Source organism: Columba livia, chromosome 28, assembly GCF_036013475.1.
Source record: "Columba livia isolate bColLiv1 breed racing homer chromosome 28, bColLiv1.pat.W.v2, whole genome shotgun sequence".
NCBI classification, from domain to species: domain Eukaryota; kingdom Metazoa; phylum Chordata; class Aves; order Columbiformes; family Columbidae; genus Columba; species Columba livia.
In genome coordinates, this window is record NC_088629.1 from 2,244,543 (window position 1) to 2,250,623 (window position 6,081).

Sequence of the window (6,081 nt, forward strand, 5' to 3'; positions counted from 1 at the left end):
GAATGTGGGGCCCAACGGCAGCTGTCAATGCACCAAGTGTCACCCACTGGCTCACCCAGGAGGAGCACAGGGTGCTGGAACCCCAAAAACCACTGCACAGGAGGGGCTGGAGGAGAGACCTCACCCAGACCATCAGGAAACACCCTTGGCTCTGATAATGAACACAGAGAGCACAAAACTGTCCTCCCATTCCCATACTGGAGGTGAGTTCCCCTTCCAGTTGCTTCCACTTCTATCTTTGCAAAGCCTGGACCCCCACACTGACCTTTCAGATCTACCCACCTTGTCTGCAAGGTCTCCATAGAACAAGCCCTCTGCCTTCCAGCAAACTGTTGAGTCCTCAAAGCTCGTCTATCTACAATGTGCCTCAGTTTCTCCACTTGCCAGAGTGCAGTAAGCACCCTCCTCCAGCCTTTTCCCACCTTAGTTGTTCACTGAGAGTTTCTCTTACAGAACCATAGAACAGTTGTGTTGAAGGGATGTTTAAAGGTGCCCCCCCTGCCATGAGCAGGGACATCTTCACCAGCTCAGGTTGCTCAGAGCCCCGTCCAGCCTGGCCTGGGATGTCTCAGGGATGGTTCATCTACCTCCTCTCTGGGTACCTGGGCCAGGCTCTCACCACCCTCAGGGCAACAATTTCATTCTATCCAGCCTGAATCTCCCTCCTTTAGTTTAAACCCATCACCCCTGTCCTGTGTCCACAGGGTCCATCGCGGCTCCTGCCGCTGTCCCCAGGAGAGGTCGCGTTCAGCCGGATGGGGTCAGCAGCTCAGCTCAGCTCAGCTCAGCTCAGCACATCGCAGTTTCCCAGGAGCGAACGGCAGCTCCATCTCGTGTCCGACGTGTGCAGTACAGAAGAGACAAGTCCAATTCTGGGACAACATTGTCCACGGTGGCTCCTGTCCCCATCTCCCAGGGACACTGTGGGTAGTGGGTCCTGGGGGCTGCCAGCGCCACATCCACCCTCACCCCACGGCTTCTGGGGGAGGCTCAGACTTGTGACAGATGCGTCACTTGTCTCTGAGAAGTCCCCAGCCTGGAGAGCCAGGGTGGCGTGGGGACCGTCCGGCTGCTGAGAGCTACTCCAGGGCTTTCGGGCTCCCAGCCGTCCAGGGATGCTCGCCCACAGGGATGCCACCCCCTCGCTGCCCCATTGCACCCCCTCGCTGCCCCACGCCGCCCTGCTCTTACTGCAAAGCACATGGCACCGAAAGCACAGGCACAGATTCATTTTTATAGGCACGGCGCCAGGGCTGGGAAACTGCTTCTCATTAGAGCAGCAGAGCCTGGTAATAAACGGTGCTGAGCTCCCATAGCAGACTGGCGTCCTACCAAGGGATGCAAAGGGGACGGGGAGAGGAGAAATCCTTCGCTGGGGTCTGTGCTGCCTGCAGAGTTTGTCCCTGTGCACCCAGTGCAGCTCTGGGTTGTCGGAGCTCCCCCTTGTTTGCACTTGATGGTGGTGTGGGGAGAACAACCACATCCTGACCCTGACAGCGGCACAGCAGCACGGCGCTCGCCGCCCTCGCTCCGAGCAGCCGCCACCCCACACCGGCCCGTTTCTCCAGCCAGGCCATTTGCCAACGACACGCTGCAGAGGGGGAGAGAGGGGAAAAGGCTCCCGGGCAGCAGATAGTCCCGGCGAGCCGGCAGGAGACAGGACCCGCTGCCAACGAGGCTGCTGGGTGAATGCGGGAATCATAAGCAGCTGCAGCCCCTGCACAGAGCACCTTAATGGGGTGTTCCCGAGGAGCGGCTGGGACGGGGTGGAGATGAACACAGTGCCCTGTGCAGACAAAAACTCACAGCGTTGGACCAAAAAGACAGCATGGGTTGCTGGAGACTCGGGACGCAAGCGATAGTTCTTCCCTGCATGCAGCATGGGGGACACAGAGCCCGATCGTGGCTCCATGCTTCTGGGATGGACCCATGGTGCTTCCTGCCCCCCAACCCCTCCAACCCAGCTGCACAGCCCCCCCTGAGCACAAACCCCTCCTCTGCTCTCGCCGGCACATCGCTGGCGCCGGGATCTCATTGCTCCCAAGGCAGAGTGCCAAGCAATGGGATGGGAATAGTTAGCAGGCTGACAGCCGGGCTGAGCTGCAGGTGTCGGGCTGACAGCAGCACGTCCCCGCTGCTCGGGGAGGTGGCAGGGGCAGCGCCGAGGTTTCTCCAGTTTCCAGAAACAAGATCTCCAGGGAGGCTGCCTGGCCCAGGCACCAACTGGCAGACGCGGCAAACACGCCGGTGAAGCCGGCCGGGCGGCAAGGTGCCGCTCGGCTGCGCCGCAGCCCTGCTCGCCACGGAGCATCGCCCAGGATATGAATGACCTTTTGGTGCTGCTTGCAGGCATCCTGGTCCCCAGCCCTGCACCTCTGCACTGTCCTGAGTGTCTGCCTCACTGACATGGACCTCACAGCTCCTCTGAGCGAGGTGATGGAGCCCCCAGCGTCTCCTGCCACCGGGATCTAGGATGGGAGCAGGAGGGGGCTCAGCCAGCCAAGCGGCTCTTTGCCAAAGCGCTGTGCCCTGTGCAAGAAACACCTCCCTGCAACACCCACTGGGCAGGGAGGCTAAGCTCATCCACACCCTGTATCCAAGGCAAGGCCAGGGTGGGATTTGAGGCAAGAGCAGTGTAAAAAACCAGCACCAGCATCACCGTCCTGTGTGCTACTCACTCACCTGACCCGCCGCTTCTTTCCCTGGTGTGTCACAGGGACCCATGACACTGCCTGGAGCCTCTGAGATGCTGAAACTAAGGACTGGGAGGCTTCAGCCATCATGGGATGCAGTGGGGGTCCCAGGGCTCCTCTTGCTGCCCACCCCATGGAGAGGTGTGAGCCCGAGGCAGCGCTGAGCCCGGCCCAGTGTGAGAGCCCAGCCCAACGTGAGAGCCTGACCCAATGGGAGAGCCCAGCCCAACGTGAGAGCCTGACCCAATGTGAGAGCCCAGCCCAATGTGAGAGCCCAGCCTAGGACATCACAGCCAGGTCTGGGGAACCTTCAGCTTTGCCTCCCGCTCCTCTTCACCTTCTCCCTCCCAGACGTGTCCACATGAGAAACCCACAGCCCTTGTGCATTCGGCACAGCCCTGTGCCCCACAGATGGCCGGGACCCCATGAGCTCCCAAGGGGCAGGAGGATGCTCGCAAAGCCGAGGCAATCCCAGCATTTTGGGGATCATCTGAGCTGTCTGCAACTCAAGCTTGGATTTACACCAGGTGGCCCTTTGCTGCTCGCAGAGGATCCAGCCCCTTGGCAGGCTCTGAAATGATCCCAAGCCCCCTTGCTTTGTTGTTAAATCAAATCCATCTGGCTCCAAACACAGAGGTTTGTTACTCGAGATCCCTCTCGGAGCAGAGCTGGGATTAGCTGGGGGATTCTCCCTCCCTCTCCCACCAGCTCCAAGCCCCTCCTGCCTCTTTCTTTTGTGTTTCTCCACTTCTCGGAGGAGCAGGGCAAGGCGTGGGCTCTTAAAGCAGCTGTTGTGCAGCGCTGAGCTGCACAGGTGTCCCCATGGGACCATTATGCCACCACGTTCCCAGCAGGTCCCATCTAGACATAATCACCTGCACCTGACTTATGCGCACACGGGGCAGCCGCAGCGCCCGAGCCCCATGGATGCTGCAGGCTGGCAATGGAGGTGATGGGCGCTTTGTCCCACCTGCCATTCGCATCTCCGACCATCAGTAGCCAAACCAGGAGCCACTCTCCCCAGGGAACACATAGGGCTGAGCAGGGACCCCCGTATCCCAGACCTGGGGAACCCCCGTCCCAGGAGAGAGGAGGCGGGTGCTGGGTAAATCAGAGCGATGCAGGACAAGTTATCACTAAACAAGTGCTTATAAAACACTAAACAAGTGCTTCTAAGCGTTGCTGCTTGCCCAGGGCATCACTGCTGGTTTTCCTACAGGCTGCAGCTTTCAGAGCCCTGTTCAGGAGCCACTGGGTTGAGCATGGGCCGCTGGCTGTGAGCTCCATGTGTGCCCAATTCCCACTGCTCCGACAACACCCAAAGTGCTGGGGAAATGCAATTGCTGATGAGCCGCCAGCACGATGCAGAGGCCAAGGACCTGTCTGCACGGGGAGCCGTACTGTGCTGGTTTGACTGAAAACAGGTTAATTTTCCTCATGCAGTTACAAACCTTTCTTTTCCATAGCTCGTTATTTGGACTTAGTCTGAGAACAAGAGATACCAGCCCAGCACAGTTAATGTGTTTAATTGCTCTGCTCTGAGAGCCAAGGACACTCTGAGCTCTGCCCACAGGGGTGAGGCAGCGAGGAAGGGGATGGACGGACAGAGCTGAACTGACACCCACACTGAGCAATCAGTGTTCCAGCCCATTAGCATCATGCTCCATATTTAAGAAATCGGGGCCTTCTGGTTTCTAGCTCTTCTCTTCCGATATCTCTCTCTCTGGGGTGCAACCGGGGGAGTTTTGGTCGGGATGTTTAGTTGGGCCTTTTGCCATTTTGCAGAGGCCTCTGGGCTTTTCTGCCTCTTTCCCTCTTTTCTCTCTCTGGGATGGGCTGTGGGACCAGGTGCCGTTTCCTGGGACTGGCTGCTCAGCGTGTTCATGAGGAATTGCCTCGAGTACCTTTTATTTCTATTATATATATATATTTACTAGTAGTGTATTAGTATTTTGTTATTTTATTAAACTGTGTTTATCTCAATCCAAGTTTCTCCCTTCCCTGTCGATTCTCTCCCCTATTGGGGGGTGAGTGAGTGGCTGCGTGGTTGTATCACCCCCTCAGGTTAAACCGCGACACATCCGTGCTCGCAGTATCACCCCTGGGGACACCAAGCAGGGACAAGGCGACAACCTGTCTCGCTCCAGCCCCGCAGGGACCTGTCGGGGTTGGGCAGATGGGAGCCGTGGTCCCCACAGACCCTGCGTTCAGCAAAGGTGCTAATTAGTAGGTTTTGGAGCTATCGCTGGGTATGGGGTTTGACTGAACAACATTGGGGGCTCCGGGCATGTCCCAGCCCTACGCTCCCAGCTGAGCCTTGGCCAGCGGCATCTCCTCTGCCCACAGCCCCAACACGCTGCCACCTCCATCACCGCTGCTGTCAAGCACACCAGCAAACTCCAGGCTGACCCCATTCCCCACCCGCTCACACCTCCAGCCCCTCAGCCCCCCAGAAGCTGTGGGGTGACGCGCATCCTTCCTGAGATGCTTCCACTCCGCAGGAGATGAATGATAACGGCCAGGCTGGGGATGGCGTGCGCAGAGATGAGCTATAACCATAGACCCAGGGTTTAAACCTCACTTGCAAAGCCAGGAGGCCGCTGCACACCTGGGTGCCCTTCTCAGCCCCAGCAAACACGCAGTGCCTTGAATACACCCCCAAAGAGCCCGCGCCGCTCCCCGTTCGCCGCAGCTCACCTGTACCAGAGCCCATCCGCCCCCTGGGACCGGGGAGGTGACATCCGAGCAGCCTCTGCAGGGTCGGTCCTGCAGCCCCGGGACCATCGCGGCGCCGGCTCCGAGCATCCTCCATGTGCCAGCAGCAGCGTCTCGTCCCACCGCAGACCTCCAGGACCATCCCACAGCTGGGTGATGCCAGATGGGCTGGATTTCTGCCTGGTTTCCAAGCCCCGCTCCTTCTGCAGCTGATGGGGAAATATCAAAGGAGACAAGGAATGTTCTCAGGAAGCCACGGAGTCCGGGGCACTCAGCAATGCAATAATTAACAGCGGGTGCCTTTATCTCTGCATCACACGCACATGCATGAACATTATCACACCAACTCTGCTCTCTTAGAGGATCCTCAAGTCTGCATCGACTAGGAAATTTAATGGCACAAGGGACCTTTGGGTGACACAGGCAGCGCTGTCACCTTCTCCAGATGGCCCTGCTGGTACCGGTCTGCACCGGGATCTCAGCACAGTTAGGACGGAGTCCCAACCTTCCCAGCCACCCTGTCAGCCCATTTTGGAGGAGGCCAGGAACGCGTCCACTTGACGCGCCTGAAAAATCAGCACACATCTCCCCGTTGCTATGGAAACAGTTCTTTTAAAGCAAATGAATAATAATAATTAACACGATCTATTAAATAATAGTAATAAAGGCATTA